Here is a 22568-nt window from a genome sequence, read left to right as displayed (position 1 = left end):
TGCAGTCTTCAAGCTGTGTCTTCTTCATGAGATGATTTTAATTCCATATGAAAATTGTTGGAATTGTTTTTATTTTTAAGATTCCTTGCTAAATATTTCTTACATTCATGTTATGATTTCTTGCCCTAGTGGTTCAGCTGTATTCAATGATTTTAGGACAAACGAAAGGCAATAGAAAAACAGTAGTGTAGTGTGTTTCTAATACGGTGTAAGAGTTGGTATAGCTGCTCACTACGTGCTTGAAAAGCTCGGCCTGCAGTTTGATCTTTCCAGCAGTGTTCTTCAGTCCTCTAATTACTGTCTTGACCTCGTCTAGCATTGGTGGAGGTTCCAAAGCCTGTCCATCGTCGACTCTTCCATTCCCACCGTTCAACAATACCTAGAAGATCTCATTCTACCTGGCAGCCACCCTTTATTCAGTCAGAAACTTTCCATTACGGTCGATACACATGACGAGAGAAGGCGCTGCTTTTCTCCGCACATCATTGACAGTTTCGTAAAACCTCCGCATATCATTCTGTCCCTTACTCTATTGCGCCTGAACAATCACATTTTCCTCCTGTTCTCTTTTCTGTTTGCGGTTGATTCGTTTTTCGGCTATTCTTGCTTCCCTAGTATCGCTCCCTGCTCTGTCGGGTCCCGGACACCAGCATCCGGCTTCTGGTAACATTCTTCTCGTCCGTTACCCTCTGACACTCTTCGTCGTACACAATCCGTTCCTATGTCGTCTTCGTACTAATTTCAGCGTAGACAGTCTCCCACAGAGTGTTGAGATTATCGCTCTCGATGACAATCTTAACGTCGTATCTTCCTGATGAAAACTTTTTACCTCTGTCTTGAACTCTGAAATCTATGCCGACTCGCTAGACATACAGGGGATAGACAAAATGATCGGAACAGGCAAAATTTTCACTTTTCAAAAAATGTTCAAATAGCTGTAACTTTTTGAAAAGTGCATCGAAAAATCTGAAATTTTTACTGTAAGTTGATCAATTAGTTGTGTATCAATGATCCAATTTTGTAAAAGATTGGGCTATTCTGTACGAAGCTATAAAGATTCTAGGAAAAGGTATAATTATCCGATAGCCAACTGAGAGCTGTTATATCTCCGGATGCAATAAACCGAATGCAATGGAATTTTGACCATTTATGACTTAAATAATGAGCTTTGAAAAACGTTTGACTTAACTTGAAATTATTAACAAGAGACAAAGTTATAGCGATTTCATTTATTTGAAGATTTTTCAGAAAATTTGTCTATTTTTGATATGCATCCCATTACTTTTTCAATTCATTACCGGTTATGTTGTTACTTTCTATCAAAACTTATTTATTATTATTATTATTATTATCTTTATTTAAGAGATTTGCAGCCCTAGGCTGGCACATCTCTGACACTTATTTATAAACAAATCAATCAAAAAGAATTTAATTGAACTATAATTAGAATCTTGAATTTTGAAACGATGTTGAAGTTTTGGAAAATTTGGTGTTTTATTAGAAAAATAGTCTAATCGTTATAATTTTCTTCCGTGTGAACAATTTTATGTCAAAAGTTTTTCAAAGCTTACACTAGTTTACAGCATTTTTGAACTCGGTAAGCTGATGATCGTTTTTGGTGTAGAATCATGCCCTGAGTTCGAAAACGCGAAAGAAAAAAATTACAGTTGAGCGGAAATTTTTTCGACTTTCCATACAAGGTTGATGATTTGAAATCGATTTTTGTTCTATTTTTAAGCAAAGTCGCTCACTTCAAACATCTCATTCTCCGTAATCAATGCTCCGATTGGGCTGATTTTTTTACTGTAACTCGCCTACATATGATATGTCACATAAACGTCGAGAAAGAATTTTTAAGTTGTTTTTTTCTTATTGAAAAAAATACATTTCCTCAAAAAATTTTGGAAATTTTGCTAAAATTTAAGAAGATCATCCCTAAAACTCGCCAATATCTTGAATTTCATCAATCTGATGCAAAACCTGTATTCAGATGTTCGAATGGTATTGTATTCAGCTTTTAATTTATGGAAAAAGATTTAAAATTAGTTAAACAAAACGCAATATATTTGACTTTTAGTAAATTACATATTTTGAAAAGTTGCAAAACTCGATATTGAGCTAAAACTCAAAAACTGTTCTACTTAAAATTTTTTGAAGGTCGGTTTCGAAATCAGCACTAAATTGTGCTTCAAAAACTTTGGTCGTTGACAGAAGTTCACGACTTTCGTTTTATTTTGTAAACTTGTGTTATCATATAAGTCATAAACGCTCAAAATTTCATTGTATTTGATTCATTGAATCCGGAGATATAATAGTTCAAAGTTAGCTATCGAATAATTTTGACTTTTTCTGGAATCTTTATAGCTTCGTACATCATAGCCCGTTCTTTTCCAAAATTGGACCATCGATACACAACTAATTGATCAACTTACAGTAAAAATTTCAAATTTTGCGATGCACTTTTCAAAAAGTTACAGCTATTTGAACATTTTTTTAAAAGTGAAAATTTTGCCTGTCCCGATCATTTTGTCTATCCCCTGTATGCTTCAGTAAAATAGTTGGGGAATCTCAAAAAAATCCTTAAATTTATCATTTATATTATCGTGAAAGAAAGGATTTTGATTCATCAGAATTTTTAGTGAATTTTCTGAGCAAACCTTTTTGTTGTGAAACATCTAACAACATGGTAACTTCTGCATTTCAGAATTAACAGTATCCTTTAAATTATTGTATATAGAAACTTCTCACAAACTTCCTCGGATTCTCGGAGAATTTGATGATGGAAACACCGTTATGCTTATTATGGAACTTCTATTAAATATTCAGATTTTTGGAACACCCTCAGGTTTGGTTAGTTTGTTCCTGTATATCGTTCTGGTGCCTAAACATTGGCCAAACGTATTCTTTGGACTTATCCCTTCCACTAACATCACCCCTATTCCCGTGACACCTAGGCCTGAGAGGATAGCTTTCGGCGGTTTTGTGTCAATCTTGTCTTAAAGTAAGTGATTAACCCCAAATCTCTGTGTTTTGCTAATGGACGGGAAAGAGGAAATTCTCATAAAAGCGACCTGAAGCTGTTCCACCTATAAAATCTAGCACCTCGAAGCATAGGCAAAAATATGTTAGGATGAAGTACACCAAGCTGACAATGTCTCTAGCACGAATTGTGGTGGGTTTCCATTCGGACACCCCTCATAATCGAGACAACTTTCATGGTATTGATGTACCATGATCGTTTATACGATGTCGATGTTATTGTTGCTGTTATTCTTTCTCGTCCGGAAAAATCCTCTGATTCCTCTCTCGGTCCGCTGTTGTGCTGTGTCCACCGCGTAGTGCTTACACCAGGCTATGGGTCCAGGTATGGACGAGAAAATCGTCGCGTTTAATGGTACCGGCTTCCACAACTGGAAGTTCCGGATGGAGACCAACTCTTTCGGTGCGGACATAAACAGGCCGACTGCCGGGTGTCAGTGGTTCCCAAACTGAGTGGCAGTGGCCAAGTGAAAGATTCTAATCGACAAAGTGTCATAGTGATTGAAAAAGATTATTGGTCGGATGGAGCGGACGTCTGCTTCGTGGCATCGAAGGAAGAAGAACTTGAGACGGAGCTAAGTTGAAAGCGGAGTGCTGTGGCGACGTAGTTTTGTACGCAATTCTCGGTAAAAAAGAAAAAAAAGTGCATTGCAAAAATGTTTTGTGTCTATCCGGACTTATTTGCAACCTCTTCTAGGTCAATCATCTACGAGAACGGGGTTTCAAGTTAGATTCGTCAGAAGTAGAGACTGAACCTAGAATTGATGATCGGGTTGAGAAATGATGGAAATGTTTTGACGATTAACATAACTTGAAAGAACAGAAATATGCAAAATAGTCTGAAGGTAGTTCTGTGATAAGATATTTGCTCGGGTTGTCGACTTGAAGGGGACATTCGGGCTCCCCTCGTAGTCGATACAACTTTTATGTTATTGATGTACCATGAGCATTTATGCGATATCGATGTTATTGTTGCTATTCTTTCTCGTCCGGAAAAGTCCGATGATTCCTCTCTCGTTCCGCTTCCAACAAATTGATCATTAGGCTGAATGATTTATAGCTAAGACTATATATATAGGCAGACGGGTAAAAACAGGAAACATATCCTTCGAATGAGTGTAATCAGTTATTGTACCATTTGATTCCGCCCTCTTATCCTTATGCTTATCCTTTGATAGATACGCGTATTTCGACTACCACTTGTAATCTTCCTCAGTGGCAGTTCTCTCTCTCTCTTCTTGGCGTAACGTCCTCATTGGGACAAAGCCTGCTTCTCAGCTTAGTGTTCTATGAGCACTTCCACAGTTATTAACTGAGAGCTTCCTCTGCCAATGACCATTTTGCATGCGTATATCGTGTGGCAGGCACGAAGATACTCTGTGCCCATGGAAGTCAAGGAAATTTCCTTTACGAAAAGATCCTGGACCGACCGGGAATCGAACCCGTCACCCTCAGCATGGTCATGCTGAATACCCGTGCGTTTACCGCCTCGGCTATATGGGCCCTGTGGCAGTTATCCACTTTATTGTTATCAAAATCTCCCAAAAGTTGGTCATCAAAAACAAACTACGCAATAGTACAACTCGAAAGAACCTTGTGTTCTGATAAAAAAGGAATACAACGTTAGACCTTCAATGTGTCTGTAACAGCATGTATAATAAAAATAAATAAATAAATAAAAGAAAATGGGAAAAGATAAAAGGAATATCATATAATCTTAGAAGATTAATTCAAAATCATAGTTGAAGACCTATTTGAATGCGTTGGATTTGAAGAATGTAGTATGAAGCATGAACTTTGGCCTAATTACCTGAAAGCGGAGTGAGAGTCTCTGATTTTGCTACGAACTATGATCTTTTTCTTCTTCTTCCTTATGGCTTGACGTCCTCACTGGGACTTGGCCTGCTTCGCTGCAACTTAGTGTTTTTTTTAGCACATCCACAGTTATTAATTGAAGGACTTTCTTTGCCTGCCATTGCATGAATTTTTATATTGTGAGGCAAGTACAATGATACACTATGCCCAAGGAGTCGAGAAAATTTTCCCGATCGGAACGGGAATCGAACCCGCCATCTCCGGATTGGCCGTCCATAGCCTTGACCACCAGTACGAACTATGGTATTGAAAATATGATACCTGGGCGATGTTGCAACACCGTACGAGGGTAATTAAGGCGTGTTATAGACAGGCGCGGAACAGACAGATCTTCCGGAGAAAGAAGCACCAGTAGGAAAAACGAGTTCGTGAAGCAATGAAAGAGCTGTACCGCGCTAAAGACAAACGGAAGTTCTAAGAGAAGCTGAACCGCTCACGGAGAGTCTTTGTGCCACAAAGCACTACGATGAGCACCTTAATGGCGACGTTGCAAGCACCGTGGTAAAAGATCTAGCAGAAAGACTTCCGGCCCCTGACCTCCCTGAACGCTGCCTACAAGGTACTCTCAAATTTTATGCCGCCCTCTATCTCCCGATTGCAAGAAAGTTCGTGGGACAATATCAGGCTGGATTCATGGGTGAACGCGCTGCAACGGTGTTATTGAAATGCCGCGAATACAACGTGCCCACACATCACTTGTTCATCGATTTCAAATCGGCGTATGACACAATAGACAGTTCAGCTATAGCAGGTTATGCACGAATACGGATTACCGGATAAACTGATGGGTTGATCAAAGCGATGATGGATCGAATGATCAGGGACACTCGAGTCCTTTCGAATCGCGTAGAGGGTTACGGCAAGGAGAAAATGTCTTTCGTGCTTGCTGTTTAACATTGATTCAAAGGTTGTAATAAGGAGAGCGGTGATAAACACAAGTGGTACGATTGTCACGAAGTCCGTTCAACTGCTTGGTTTCGCAAATGGTTTTAATATTCTAGCTCGTACATTTAAGACGATGGCGGAAACGTACATCCAACTGAAGAATAAAGCCAGGCGAATCAGATCAATCATTAATGTGTCGAAGACATAGTGCATGATGGCAAAGGGCTCCAGGGAGGAATCACCGCGTCCGCCACCTCGAATCTCTATCGAAGGTGATGAAATCGAGGCGGTTAAAGAATTCGTGCACTTGAGCTCACTGGTGACCGCCGACAACGACACTAGTAGAGAAATTCAAAGACGCATTGTGGCAGGAAATCCAGCTTAATTTGGACTCTGCAAAACTCTACAATCTAACAAAGTTCGCCGTAACACGAAGTTAACTATCTAAAACGCTGATTAGACCGGTAGTCCTCTATGGGCACGAAGCATGAACTCTACGTGCAGAAGACCAACGCGAAGTTTTCGAACGGAAGGTGTTGCGAACCACGCAGCTACATCCGACCGTCACAAGAATACGTAGTTTGCAGCGAACTAGGTGGGTCCACCAAGTGGAGGACGATTTGCGACTTGATCGCCTTCCGAAATCAGCTGTTGTTGGTAGACCGTTATTGCGTTTGCAGAACGCCTTGCAGCAGCCATTGACGTCCTTCTCTAGAAGAACGTGCACTTTTCTCATCAGTGGCCTATAATTACTTGCTGGCATCACCGTTACATATTCGGTCTAGACATAGCTTAGTGGTCCACCGAAAAGATATGATGGCAGTAGTGAGTTTGGTCGCACAAAGTGTGGAAGTCACGCGCCGAGAACATCTGGTGAATACTAACAAAACTACCCGAAGTGGTGACGTTTGACCGCTATAAAAGTTAACAACTATTCGCGAGACCGATTATATCCACTGACTGTTTTAGTCAGTGTGTATCAAACTAGTAAGTAAGTACCCAACCCATACAATTATCCACTCGGTCTGTAAAACGATGTATGTGTGTACCAATTTGCGCCAGCAACGGACGGCGCGAAGTTGTGTAATCCTCCTTCTTGGTAGAGACAGATCGAGCAGGTTCTTGTGACTTTTTAGGTGCAATTTTAGACGATTAGCAATTTCTGTCATGTGCTGGTGCGCGGAAAAAAGAGTCCGAACCGGAGAGAAGTTGTGAATAATTAGTCAGTCGTCCGCACACGGCGGAGGACTGCCTTGTATTATTCTGTTGCAATTGCAGTTGGGTTCGGTTGCCCTACGTGCACTTTGCATGTACGTACGCCCCGCGAAGGGCACTTGCGATTTTCAGTTTTATTAGTGGCATCGAAAACGGCAACTCAGTCAACGAGTGCGGTGCGGTGCGGTCCGACCAAAAGTGCTGCAGCAGTCAGTGCGAAAGGGATATTCCGAGCCGACCGACCGAGCAGCTGATATCTACCCCGCCGATGGGTCACCGATCGCAAATCACCATGACTTGTGTAAGTTTACCGGAACGAAAACGTGAATCGCGTTCGCATGGTTGCTTCTAGCTAGAGCCCCAGATAGTAGTGAGTGAGCGCTGCGCACAATTTAAAAACACTTTCGGTTGGTTCAAAAGTGTAACTGCGTTCGTTTGATAGCTTTTCTAAAACAACAAGTGTCGGCATATGTAGTTGATCAACGAATGTCTTGTTCAACCGAGTCACGTTCGGGGGATTTTTCTGGAAGAAATGCAAAAAAAAAAACGTTTGAACAGTAGGTACATAGTCGGTTGGATGGTTGATTAATGAGCTCATCACTGTCACCGGGAGGCGTTATAAATTCTGTTTTATCTAAAGGTGATGTGTGAGGCGCGCTTGCTGATAAGAGTCCCGAGAGAGCTAGCTAGACGCAGACATTGCACTTTGGTGGCGCGTGTGTTTTGAGCTCAGTAAATTAAGTTCGATGTAACTCATAGTGAGACTGCAGTTGTTTGGCCATGACGGTTCCTGGGAAAATTGTATCGAACAACGGAATAGTGCAGCTACAAAGGCGAGCAAAGAAGGGTAACAAAATGATAACAAGTTCTGTTACCTGGTTTTAATTCGTTTAATAATTAAGTTTGTTATTATTTAGGTTGTATTAAGAGCCAACATAACAAAAATGATAACTCAAATTTACTCCTTGCATACCAAAATGATAAGAAGTTAAGTTATCATTGAGTTCAAGTTGATAACTAATTGTGATATTTTGTTCATCATTGAAATTAGTTACTTACCTTACCGATCAGGCTAAGGCCGGGGTGGCCTCTGCTATTACAGTACATAGTAGCCGCCGCCACTCTGCGAAGGGACCGCAGATCGTCCTCCATTTGGTCGACCCACCTAGCTCGCTGCGCTCCACGTGTTCTTGTACCGGTTGGATGACTCTCGAGAACAGGGGCGTACAATTTCGTTTCAATGATACACTTTCATGCAACATTTGAATGAGTCACTTCAAGTGTTTCATACATTTTTCTAATGACTCGGTCGTTAAAAAAAACTTTTCCACTCATCGTAGCACTCGGTAGTCTCCCACCCGGTCGCATTGCTTGTGCTTCACCCGTCAGCGCATTAGTGTCTCACTGGTGCGCGCTAGTCTCTCAATGGTTACGGGCGCCGGTTAATTGGATTTAAGTGGTCGAATTTGTTATCCTCTTTCATAAAACATAATTATCATTCTATTGGCGTGCACCACTATTTAAAAATGTGGTTTAAATAGTGTTTTTAGCATGTTGAAGTATTTCAATGACTCATAAATGAAACGAAAATCCAAGTGTATCATCCCATGTTTCATACACACTTGTTTCTGTAGCAGCAACGAACGAGTGTGTTGCTGGGTGAGAGATGAAGCATCACAGCAGTCCGTTCGCATGGGAAACGATTTGCTACAGTCGTCGTACGTCATGTTTTCCTTTCGAAATTGCACGACCCTGCTCGAGAACCATTTTAGTCGACATCCTGATGACGTGACCCGCCCACCGTAGCCTCCCGATTTTCGCGGTATGGACGATGGTTGGTTCTCTCAGCAGCTGATGCAGCCCGTCGATATGAATTCGGGGTGGCGGGCGCGGTGATTCCTCCCTGGAGCCCTTTGCCAGCATGTATGATCTGCATTACGTAGACCACTATATCTCCCTTCTCGTTCCACCACAGGAATCGCTGACACTGTTGATCATCTTTTTTAATACGCACTTGGTGGAACATTTCTCGATAAAGGCCAACTCTATTCTCTCGAAATTGCAGTAGTATGGACAGTAGCGAACTAAGTTGATCTGGACCCTTTAGTAAAGTTGAGTTTAGAGAGACACCGATGGAACATGCAGCGCAACTCCGAACTAATCTCACCTTATCTGGTTTATTCGGAAATACTGGCAGATACCACACTCTAGAATACCGTCGTCCAAGTTCGTCCTCCGAGAGCTGCCGAACATACCTTTTGGAAACATAGTCTGCTATCATTCTGTGAAGGGTGTGCGCTAACTGTGGGTCCTTAACGAGTCGTTTTTGTAAGCAATGATGTCTTTGCAAAGCCATAGTGCAGTTGTCTTGTCGGGTAACCCAAAGTTGTCATAGCGCCATAGTTGTCCTGTTGTAAAAAAGTAGTTAGTTGCTTCAAGAGATCTTGAACTCGCTGGTCTTCAGAGGAGAGAAGAAGTTTTTCTGATTTTGTTATACCGATACTGTCTAGGGTGAAATGTCTTCTCACCGCCTGATGTAGTTCGTCTTCCCTTGTTGCATTACACACGCACACGTGAAATGTATAGTGGACCAAGTTGCCTACGTCGACGTCTTCCACATTTTCTCCTCCGCATACTGTCCATCCTAACCGTATTTTCACAGCTACAGGTTCGCCGGTGTTTCCTTCTCTGCTCTTGAGTACCAGGCTGACTTGTACATGCATCATTCCGATGAGGATTCTTGGCCGAGCGTCGCGGTAGGATTCTAGAGGAAGTCCCTTAAGATGTGGATACTTATGACACAACTCATCAACATTGAGTGTCTGATGTGCAAGCTACAGCTCTTCAACAGTCCTCACTCCTGCCAGCTGGAAGTTCTTAGCCGTCTTGCTCGTCCCGGAGATTTCGAGGGTAACAGATTGTGAATCTTTTTCGCATCGCTGTGCTCCTCCCGTCCAGCGAAGGCTCAATGGTAATGTGGCACGTTGACAACGGCTTCCGGTTGGCCAAATCTCATTTCAGAGTTCGCATGATCGCCGGCAATTTCAGCAGACTTCGCACCGTTTCATAGGCTTTCCCCTCTAACGATTTCTGAAGACGAATTAGGTTTTCCTCATTTGTAAACCCTCACATGTTCGTTGCACTGTTAAACATAGACATGAAGACCGGCCACTGCTCGAACTTGTCGGAGAACTTGGGTAAGTCTTTTGAAATTCCCTGGCGGGCTGCCAATTGCTGACGGGAAAACGTACACGGCTCGTAATCTTCTTCAAAGTTTCCAGAATAGAAATCTACGTCTTGGTCTCGGAAAGTTCTTCATGGTTGACGACTCGGTTGTTCACACGGTTCCTCGTAACGTCTACCTATCGAAGAAGTTCGACCGGACTGTTCGTGACGAACCGCACTGCGTTCAACTGTTTCTTCAGCTTGATTCTGATTCCGATGAATCTGATCCACCGGTGGAGTGGAACCAACTTGAGCTCGTCCAGAGAAGCTCTGTGTCGAATGCCTTGTTGGTCGAAGATTTCAGCCACGTAGCGTTCCAATCCTTCTGGCATATGATTGTTGTTCGTTTCCTGAACCCACTGTCTGATCCGATCCTTGTCACCTACTGCATTCGGATCCGGTGTGGCAGTGCATTTGTTCAAGTAGCTCGTGTTTCTCCTCCAAATAGGCTCGATGTTTCTCCGCTTGCTGATTCTCGCATTCACGTTCTTCCTCAAGCCGTTGCAACTGTAATTGCAAGAGACATCTGCGTGACGACGATGAGAAGCTGCCGATATACCGCAACGAGCGGCTGCGTGGGTTGACGAGCCTCGGGGATGAACTGTTCCTTCATAGCGGGGGACTTCGGTGGTACTGCGCGGATAGATGATTCTACTGGAAGGCGATTTCTAGCAGACGAAGAAGACCGCTGGATCCCGGTTGTAGTAACACATTTGGGACAACTCCAGCTCCTATCCGCGATTTACTCTGTGACTCCAACATACGTAAAGTTGATCCATCTATCACACTTGTCGCACTGAACCATCTCGTCGTTGTCCTTGGCTTGGCAGTATGTACAGTTCTGTTCTGGAACTTGCTCTCGGCTCTTCTGAACTCCTTTCGGATCGTTTCCTTCTTCCGTGACCACCACTACTACATTAGCATCACCACCACTGATATCGATAACTTCGGACTGTTTTTCTTTCGACCGCGCACCATTCAAACCATTTTTGCCATCTTTCCCACTTTTCGACTCGACATCGCTCGCGTAAACGAAATTTATAATGTGTTGAAGTGCGCTTCGACGGGCGTTTTAGCGGATTGATAGGGGGATTCTTCCGAATGCGTAAGCTCCAGAACAACTTGTAACACGGAGACAAATTTCGTTCGTTTGAAACAAAAATATTCATGTTTATTCGGTAAACTGATAAAACATTTAAATCTAAAATTTTAATTTTTTAAAACTAACTCACTTACACATTTATTTCGACAACACCCATTGAGGAGCCCTCGTTCCGCCATTGAGAACATAAACAAAATTCACAAGTTGCAGCTGCAACATCAAACAAGATTTCCTCCTGCAAAAAAGGCAAGTTTCACCGAAAGTCTTCACGAAATCCCTTTATTTTCAGGAACATATGTTATCTAATAGATGTATACAATATGCATTGAAAGTACAACATGGGAGCTGGGTTTTTCAGCGAAAGGAATTACTTTATAAGTTTCATGGGAAAACAAATATTTCCGTAGGGCCGACCCGCCACAAAAAAAAAAAAACAAAAATATTTACATTTATTTCTAACATCACCTGTCAGAAGATGCATTTTTGTTTCAAACATGGATTGCATTTGCTTCAAATGTGACGTTCGATTTGCTCCAAATTGACAATTTGTTTGAATTTACCTCAAATATTGTTCCAGGGACTCAACTAGAATATTTTTCCAGAGTTATACCTGGAGTTTCCACAATAACCTTTTTCGGAAATGTACCTTCTAAGCAGAATACCTCCTAAAAACCCCTCTTTGAATTTTCGAACCTTCTTAACAGAATACCCTCTTTAAATGAGAGTAATCAGTTCTGAACCTTTTAATTTCGCCCTTTAATGCTTATCCTTTGACAGATCTACTCGTCATTTGACCATTCGACTACCTGTTATAGTTTTCCTGAGTGTCAGTTATCCACTTTTTCAGAAATTAACCCTAAAAGGGATACCTGGGGTCCATTGGACCCCAGGCGCCTTTCAGAGCTCGTCTTTGATGGAACACACTCAGCGAGGTGACGAAACTGAGGCCATGAAGGTATCCCTTTTAGGGTTAAATTCAGAAAAGTTAGAAAATTGAAAATAGTGCTGTCAGTGCTCCGATTCAGGGAAAAAGTTGTTGAACAACCGAGAAAAACCGGGAATTTATTTTTGCAAGTTTAGTGGCCACCCTGAAAGAAACATACATGTAAATAAAAATCTTGGTAAAAACAAACAAAACAAACCGTACAAATTCGCACAGAACTGAGAAAAGCAGTTCCCGAGTAGGTGGAAAAATCTGATGAATAGCATATTCAGTTATGATTGGTTGAATTACTGAAGAGCAAAAACTGATATTGGTTTGATTGATATAAGAGGTAAAAGAACAGAAATAATAGCAAAATCTAATATGGTGAAATACTCAATAATAGCTCATTAAGATATTACAAGATCAAAACAATAGCAGACCAGATTTGTTACTTTTTTCTAGAAAAAAATAAATAAAAAAATGGCAGCATCTAGCATCGAACCTACGACCTTAGGATTCACAGGCGGCGATGCTTACCACTCAACTGTGGCTCGTTGTTGTAAATGACATGGGGATAAGAGCATGCGGTTCTTCGTATCCACAGCTCAGAAAGGGGCACATGGCATTTCACTAACATTGAGCCATCTCTATGGGTGTATGTGTTCCATTTCGTGCAGAAGAGCTTAACTTGTTCTTATGTAGAAATTTTCAGCTATTTCGACAAGAACAACAACTGATACCATATCACTTTGAGCTATTCGTGAGATATTCACTAGATTTTTGAATAACTCATCAAAATCACATCGAGCTATAACAGCAAAAAGTGCTCGATTTGAGATACGATTTAGATATTCTCGTCTACCCGGGTTGGGACGTTTTGCCAACAACAAGAAGAAAAAATAGAAACCACACTATCTAAATTCTACCCAAAATGATCACCTAACCGGAAGTGTTAATTTCATTCACAGACGACGAACCAATTTATTTGCACAATGCAGCCGCACTTGAGCTCGATTCGTGTAGGTATTATTTGCTCCACTCTAATATCAATTGCATGCAGCCAGCCGTGCTCTTTCTTTATTGAAAAAGATGGGATGTTAATGTTCGCTTTCAGGGCTGCGACTACAATGAATCACTTGATAGTTCATTCTGCAAGATAGGCGTATAGAAATTATTATTCTATCGATCGATATTGAATGGTGCTTGTTAAACACAATGTAAAAAATACCACGGAATGTAATTGGTGTGATTACCATAAGGCAGACACCAACAACAACTAATAATAAGGGCCTGTAGACGTAGACTCTTAGGGGGGACGAGGGATCTGCCCAAAGTCTACACTCCATATAAATTTCGAAAATTTTATGTGAACAAAAGTCTACGAAGGGGGAGGGGGATTCGGAGATGGCCCAAAAAAAAGTCTACGTAGTTTATGGACAGCGCCTATATAACTGTGTTGCATATTAGACCAAAATTAGGGTAATTTATATCCCATTTCAATCTAAATACAGGATACCTCATTACTCCTCACCTCATATGTGATAATGACATCCGTCGAAGCGCCACCTTCGTCACTGAATTAAACGTAATGGAAGCGCTTCCTAGGAAACCGGAATGTCTCGTGATGCGCTATCGGTCACAACACATAATCCCGATAATCCCTCGTGATCTCAATCTACCGTCCCACCCGCACAAGCAGACAGTTTTTTTCTGTTCCAACTTTGCAGTGGGTCCTCGACGACGGAAGTCAGCGCAGCGACGAGCGCGCGCGCGCGCGGAAAGTCACACACATTCGATAATCACCGATGTGCAACTTTGCTCTGTCGTAAAAAAGTAAAAGACACTCTCCTCACTATACACTGCTGTCCCTCAGCAGCGCGTCCCACTCATCCGTCTCGCAAATAACGAATGCTCCTCCACTTCACTTGTTCAATCGCATCTTGATGTATCAATTAAGTCGGAACGACAACGTGAATGTTTTTGTTATGATCATATAACTCTGCCATTCGTTTCGCAAACCACCTCGGTCTGGTTTTAGTGGATGGTTTTGTGCGGCGGCAATGATGATAACTGACCATCGCCGCTGCACTGGTTTGGTTCTGAGAGGCGCTGCATGTGCTACTGATAAGAACCATTACGGTTTTGTATAGCTGTGTCATTGTACGCGGTGGATCAATGACATAATTTTTGACGGGGATGGTTTTTCATGAGAATAGGGTTACCACGTGTGATTTTTTTCAGTGTAAATGTATGGCTAGAAGGAAACAAGATAATCAAGATCAGGTCTGTAATCGACCGGGTTTTGGTTTTCCTGGTAGATAACATCGTTAGTTTCCCATACTGAAAGAGTTGATTCATTCCCTTGTTCTACTGCACTGACGTAACCGTTCCATCCACTGCCTTGGTCTTCATGTCTACATTCTCTGTGCCGTCCAGGTGCTCATCAAAATGCTTCTTCCACTTTTCCATTGTCCCTTTTCCGACCAGCGAGAGGCCTTCTTTCCTCCTTTTCTTCCTTTCCTTGCACATAACGGCTTGCGGCCCGAATCAGTTGCAGGTACAACTTCCGTGTATCTGGAAAACACTAATTACTGGAAGATTAACAGATTTTTTTATATGCTTTTGGGACATTCAGGGTCTTTCGAACTGTCCTGGAGATTAGTTCTTAACATCTACAGCTACACGGTGGTTATTTTAGACATGAACTGTTGTTCAAGTATAATCTGTGTCAACCTTGGAATTGTACGAACTATCCCAAAATTCATTTGAGATGTTCCTGATCAACGGAACTACTCCGAGGAGCAAAGCTTTAGATTTATGTACACTCGTAACAGTAGTCATATCCGCTTATCGCTGCGCTGCATAACTTAAATTACTCAAATTACTTGAAGATTTATATAAATTGTTGTATACTTTTGGGATATTCAGCGTCATCCAAACTATCCTGGAGTTTAGTCGTTGACACAGACGCGCCAACTTGGTCAAATTATTGGGGGGGCAAAGCCTGGTTTTTCTGATTTTTTGTATAGGAAAATCGAAAAATCGTCAAATATTGGGGGGGCAAAACCATGCTTGCCCCCCCTAAGTTGGCGCCTATGCGTTGACATCAACAGCCATTACATCGCTATAAACTATAATCAAATATCCCCTTGAAACTGTTCTAAAGTACTTTTGGGTATCAGGTATCAGTAGGTCGGCTCCAGAGGTACGTTCTCCTCCATTTGGGAAATTTGTGCCATCGCCATGAACACGAGCCTATTCATCATTTACCTGAGGGAGAAGGCAAGGAAAAAGGATGGAACAGGGAATAGGATCGTCATACACGCATAAGCGTACCACAATGGGTTCAAACAGCGCCCTTAAAAGGGCACTGGGATAACGCAAAAAGCGTAATAAGAGCCTAAAGATCTTTACCACAGCGGATCAAGAACAACAGAACGTCCTGGAGATTCAGGTTTCTGAAGTCAGTATAACTTTATAAATGTTTACCGAGTACTCGGAAACGCAGTTGCACAAAAACTGAACAGTTGCATATCAAATGATACGAAGTTCCATAATCGGATTCACAGCTATCACATGCAAATGAATCAGCTTGCTGAATATTCGCCATGTGATAGCTGAGTCGGCAGTGGCCAGTCAATGCTTTGACTAGCATGCTGAAATTCTGCTCTGACAGATTTGTCAGATACTTCGCCACCCCTAGAGATGGCTCAGTACAATACATTTTTTTTACGACATGACTCCAAACTATTTCAGTATTGTTTGTGCTGAGTGGCAGCCCAGGTGTCAATCAAAAGCTTCACCTAACATTTGGATACCGGAATAGCTAGCTCAGGGCCAATGAAGTCATGTGATGCTCCAGTGCGAGCTAACTCATCAGCCAATTTATTTCCAGCGATGGAAGAATGGTAAGGTACCCATACAAGGTGAACAGCGTTTGCTGAATTCAGCTCCTCGATTTGAGTTCGACAAGCGATAACTACCTTCGACCTAGAGTGGGCCGAAGCAAGTGTTTTAATAGCAGTCTGGCTATCTGAACAAAAGTACTTTGCCCATTACGTGCTGCTGAAGTGCTGATTGCACTCCGCACATAAGAGAAAAGATTTCGGCCTGAAAAACGGTACAGTGTCTACACCAATTGAGTAAGACTGATACAGCCTTAGCTCACGAGAATAAACACCAGCACCTGCTCGGCCTTCGAGAAGGGAGCCATCAGTGTAACATACGATGCCGTCTGAAATACTTCTTTCCAGATAACCAGATGTCCACTCTTCCCGGGAAGGGAATTTCGTGGAAAATGTCCTATATGGAAAATTACAAGCAATTGTAAGATCACTTGGAGCAAGAACAATTTTGTCCCAATTCACCAAAAGTGAAAACAACGAGGTGTGTGTTGAACTGCGGTTCACAGGAGTTTCCTCTAGTAGACCGAGTACCCGTAACCGGTAAGTGCAAGAAAGTGCTTCTTGTTTGAGATGAATGTGTAGTGGGGCAACGTCAAAGAGGACTTCGAGCACTGCCGTGGGAGTTGAAGAGAACACTCCAGACATCACCATTAAGCACATCCTTTGGAGATGGCCTAATTTTGATTGGACCGTTCTCACTTTGCCCTTTTGCTACCACACAAGACATCCTTAAGCCAATATTGGCCGAACCACAGTTGTGTAAATCCATTTGATATACCTACTTGGGTTTTAGACCTCAAGTTGTACCAATGGTACGCCGGCATTGCCCGAAGGCCATACAAGCTTTCTTGATTCTGAACTCAATATGAGGTGTCCAGGAAAGCTTGGAATCAAGAATGACTCCAACGTACTTTACCTGTTCAGTGACATTGATTTCAAAATCAAAGAGACGCAAAGGTCGAACGCCATTACGGTTTCGCCTTTCCGTAAAAAGAACAATAGATGTTTTACTCGGATTAACCGAAAGGCCATATTAACGACACAAACCCTCAACTACCTGAAGGGCGCTTTGCATCAGGTCGAAAAGGGTGGTGATACACATACCAACTAACAATGTTAGGTAGTCGTCGGCAAAACCATAAGTAGGAAAACCGCTATCATTGAGGTGCCTCAATAGCGTATCTGCTACGAGATTCCACAAAAGTGGTGGGACAAGACTCCCCCTTGGGGGCATCCACAAACACTTAATTTCCAATCGCCGCTTGACGCAATGTCGAGGAGAGATGTCGGTTTTTGAGCATTTGGTGAATCCAATTGGAAATCATTGGAGATATACTATGACCCCGTGCGGCTTCCAATATGGCATCGAAAGGCACATTGTCAAAGGCACTCACGATATCTAAGAAAGCACCCAAACAAGATTGCTTTTGAGCGAATGCCTTCTCGATATCGTAAACAACTTTGTGTAAAAGAGTCACAGTGGACTTTCCAGATTGGTAAGCATGTTGGTTCACATGAAGAGGCACATTGGCCAGATGAACATCACGGATGTGATGATCGACAATGCGTTCTAAGCATTTCAGAAGAAAAGAGGTCAAACTGATAGGTCTGAAGCTTTTTGCTTCTTCAGGGTACAGGCTACAGGGTATATTCCCGCCAGGATTTACCCTGTAGCAAAACTGCAAACAAGTATTTGTTTCAAAACATGTTTGAAATGATCAAATCCCTTCTGAAGTAAAATAGGATAAATCCCATACACCCCAGAAGATTTGAAAGGAGCTAAGCTCTTAAGTGTCCACTCAATCGATTCTAAAGTTATGATACTTCAAACCGAAGACAAAGAATCATAACTACAAGAAAAGACATCATTTCCGGGGAAGTGTGTGCTGAAAAAAACATTCCAAAACCTCATCTTCAGAGGAAGTGAAATCACCATTTGGCAAACGAAGTTCGTTCACTCGTAAATCCTTAGATTTCGCAAGCATTTTATTTAACCGACTGACTTCACTCAAACTGGAAACATTAGTACAAAGGGTTTTCCAGCCGGATCGTTCAGCAGACCGGAGAGCTTTCCGGTAGGCCTTGCGAGCCGACTTGAAAGGCACCGATCCAGCCGAACGTCGCGTCGTCTGTTCCAACTCTTTCTACATTGTTTTCTGAGCTTCGCCAGATCAGAGTTCTACCAGGGGGTTCCTTTTGTGATTTTCACAGACCGCAGAGGGCGAAGCTTCCGTGATGAAGGTCGTTGTAGTATCAACGGTATCATTTCAATCATTTGGATGTCAATGGATGGTGAAGATCCATGAAATTTGGCTGTAACCAAATCGGTAAAGAGATCCCAGTTGGTTGACCGGGTATTCCTGAAACGCAACGTCTGCGAAGTAACATTTCAAGTGTTCGAAAGAGATGTAGCGATGATCAGACAAAGATTTTTCATCTGACACATGCCAATTGATCAACTCGTAACTAATTCTGCTAGAGCAAAACATTATGTCTAATACTTCCTCTCAAGCAGATACCATGAAGGTTGAGCGGTTGCCTATGTTAAGTAATCCAAGATCTGTACTACTTAAGTATTCCATCAAACTGGAGCCTCTCAAATTGATGTCTGAGCTGCCCAGATTATATGGTGAGCATTAGCATCACTACCAACAATTAGCGGAAGGCCTTTTGAAGCGCAGTATGCAATGACTTGCTTGAAAGCATCCGTAGGGGATGGTTCATCATGCGGTAAATAAACCGAACAATAAACGTATTTCCTGTTGAGGTTTCCAACAGATACATCGATTGTGATAGCACATACATCTCTGGTAGTTAGTTCAGAGATGAGTGTAGCAACGATTGCGTTGTTGACAAGCACACATGCTCGAGGCATGACACGTGAGTTTGCCATTCCATTTTTACTGAAATTAGCAAACGCCGGATCAGAATGTAAAAAAATCGAAGATTGAAAATGAAGATTGACACTCTCATTTTTTCATTCGTGTTTGGCCATATTCATTGTCAGCTGAATGCCTCTCTTTTTTCATTCAATTCTCTGTCACGAATATTTTTTCGCACGTCGTAAAATGTCCAATTTCTGTTAACAGACGCATAATCTGACATAATTGACAAATAGAGCAGATAATATGTATTCTAATTAACTACTATACACAAGTTTTGAGGTGATTGGAAGTATAATCGGGAATTACGGTCTAGTTATATTCCTCAGTGAAAATTGTCAGTGACAGAAAAATGAATGAGTAAATGAGAAAATTCATTCACCAAAATGAATATTATTTTGATCCCTCAGTTGAAAATTTTCAAAATTAACGTTGAATTTCATTCATTGAAAATGAAAATTTTAAACTCTGCGCCGGATTCACAAGGTTTCCTAGATAGAAATTGCCCTTACGAAAGTAAGGTTCTTGGACTAACGCCACTTGGGCTGTACCATTTTGCATAAGTCTACAAAGATTGATCGTTGCTGTTCTTTTGTGCTGAAGATTGATCTGAGCTATCCTAACCGTAGCCACTACCCAAACTAGGCAAGATTAAACAATCACAGCACAAAAAAGAACAGCAACAATAAAGACAGATCGGTATCGATTTGAGTGCGCCAAAGGCGAGGATGCACAGAATACACTGTGTAAAACGCATAATGCGAAACCATATAGGTGAAAATCTAAACTAATTAATAACATCTACATAATCCCGCCCTTATTCAGCCTCAAGTATGAGATTGAAGAAGGGCAGCTGATTGTCTCGGAGAAATACAAGGTCCACCGCGCTATTGCTCCGGTTAGCACAGTAAGGGCAAATTTTTTTGATCGTTTTTTTAAGGGCAAATACTGTGGAGGGTGACCTGGTACTCCACAGGCTCCGTTTGCGATTAGGTTTTTATATGACCCCCCTAACCATTCATTCCTAGGCACGGTAAGCGTAAAGCCGCATAACACCATGAATTAGGGGTCACCTGATTAGTGGATTCCTACCACTGGAACAGGCGGTCCGTAGTGCTATTCTTAGCCAGTTGAACTAACCGCTACCGATTTAACAAAGCTATCTAGGCTAATCGGGTAAAGAAGCAATACTGATAATCAACTTCATACGGGCTCGAAAAGCCGGAATTCCATAGCCACCCGTGATTCCGCAAGACTTTCCAAGAACATCGATGGTCTTATCTGTTGGTCATATAGATTAATGTGCGGGGATTTGCTAATTACGCACAACGAATTGAAACCGCCGTTCCTGGAAATGCCGTTTAATTCGTCGTTCGCTTGAAGAATCTGATAGCACACAAAATGACATATCGGTTTGACAAATGTGCCGCTGATACATGGGATTCACATTATTCCAAATATGAAAAACAGTTCTCTTGGAAGTATGACAGTAGCTTATAGTGACTTATTTACTAATATGAATAATGCTGGAGGCACTGCTTCGAACCAGTTTTCTCTTCTACCATCGACGGTAAAACGAAGATCACGTAGTACCGTAAACCGGGGTCAAATTAATCAGCGGGGTGAATTTGATCAATCGGGGACTAGATTGTCATTCCATTCTATTGTTGATACTGATGATATTGTTTGTCAGTTCGTCGGAGGCAGTCTTCAAGGTGCAGCCCCGCGCGGATGTGTAGCCGTGCTCACACTCTCCAATGAACATTAGCTTCGCGTTCATGCATGCACACGTCGGGATGAACATGCACTCGAGCTCAAGCTCAATGCTCATGTTTTGCACCGCGCTCGCAGCGGCGCTCACAGCCGCGCTGAAAACATCGGTGTTTGCAGCTTCGCACTCGTTTCGGTTTTGCACTGCGGTCAAGCTGGGTAAGCTGAGAAATGTTCTAACGGTTCAATGCCACATTTGCAGTTGCTCTCGTCACAGTTGTTGATGGCGTGATTCACCGGTGATGATAAATTCTTTTTTTCTGGTCCACTTCGATTAAGTATGGGTTGTTTTTATATATTTTTGCAATTTCTCATCGTAATAGGCTGTTTTACCTGACGCAAGTCTGACAGGAAAAGGCCTAATTTCCCGCACCAAATAAACAGTGCTGTAATGGTTCATTACAGCACTGATTTGCGTTGCGTAATGAACCATTACAGCACTGTTTTCAGTTTTGATCAACTTCTTGATGCTTTCTGGACGCAGTTTTGAAAAATAGTGACAACTACACAGTATTAGATTTTCTTAAATAAGGCTATGAACATCAGTGTGCAGTTTGATGGAAAAGTTTTGTTAAAAACTAACCTCAAGCGGTAATTTATGAAATTGCAAAAAACGTTGTACGCAACTCGGTACAGAACTCGATTTTTGCAGCACTCGTCGTAATTATGCAACTCGGCAAGCCTCGTTGGATAAATGTACGACTCGTGCTGTAAAAATCTTCATTCTGCACCTTGTTGCGTAAACTACTATTAATAAACACATTGCTGGTCGCCATGACGTATTTTAGGCCTCCGAAGGGCGGCTAGGTTAAAATATTGTAATTTCTTCAGGTGGGCCAAAAAACAGCTTCCGAATTAAATTTTTATATTAAGCGACATTTGTAGTGCTGAAGGTCGCTGTCGATAGTACGTACTAGAGTTGTTTTAGGAAAATTAGAATTTGTCGCCTCAACTCGGGAACATTTCGTTTTTTTTTTTGAATTTTTATTTACGTGTATTTTAACTTAGGCTAATTCTACACTTACGGAACATTTCGGTCCTTCTTAGCGTTCCAAAATAACCGTGGGGAAGGGGCGTTCATAAAGCACGTAAACTTCTAGATAAGAGGGGAGGGACAGGGGACTAGCCAAATTATACGCTTAATTAAAAAAAAGTTCAAGTGTTTGTGTGATCAAAAGTCGACGGGGGGAGGAGGGGTTTCTGAAATCACCAACATGCAAAACATGAGTGCAAATTTTTATGTCTTCACGGTCCGCATGATGATTTGTATGAGTTACCGTTTATTTTTAATGAAATAACGAAGCAATATTTTCAAAATCGGTTTTCGTACACATGTACAGTAAGAATCAAGGTATCTCCTGAAATTTTTTCGTCGTGGAGAATGTTTTTCGTTGCTGCAAAAACAATTTTTAAACAAAATTTCACAAAAAAAGGTTGATCCATACTCTACATGTCCAGAGGTGGGCACATTTGCCGTTAACCGTTAACGCATTTTATATGAACATTTGCCTCTATTTCCATAAAGGCCACTTCAAAGTTCTCTATCAATGTTCTCCAATCTGCTAGTTAGGTATACCTTTCTATTGAAATGAAAAAAGTTCAATTTGAACTTTAAGTTTTTGAGTTATTGCAATTTAACGGTTTACGAATAGTTGTTGTTAACCGTTAACCGTTAAATTGCGTTCACCTCTCAATAACTCGAAAGCCCTCAAATCGAACTTTTTCCACCTCAATAGAAAGGTACA

At 41.7% G+C, this 22568-nt stretch overlaps 1 protein-coding gene across 3 annotated transcripts in view; it reads left to right on the top strand.

Annotated features, from left to right (window-relative positions):
* The window catches only part of LOC109398102 (mitoferrin), a 367824-nt gene that overhangs the window by 31527 nt on the left and 313729 nt on the right, over window positions 1-22568 (top strand). The window contains exon 1 of one of the 3 annotated variants that reach the window (XM_062853924.1): window positions 6922-7315. The exons of the other annotated variants lie outside the window; for them this stretch is intronic. The gene's annotated coding sequence lies outside the window, so the exon portion shown is untranslated. Of the gene's footprint in view, window positions 1-6921; window positions 7316-22568 lie in introns of those variants that run through there. 3 annotated transcript variants of the gene reach the window in all.

Source organism: Aedes albopictus, chromosome 2, assembly GCF_035046485.1.
Source record: "Aedes albopictus strain Foshan chromosome 2, AalbF5, whole genome shotgun sequence".
NCBI classification, from domain to species: Eukaryota; Metazoa; Arthropoda; class Insecta; order Diptera; family Culicidae; genus Aedes; species Aedes albopictus.
The sequence above is the reverse complement of the archived record's forward strand: the minus strand, read 5'-3'. Positions and strand labels throughout refer to the sequence as shown.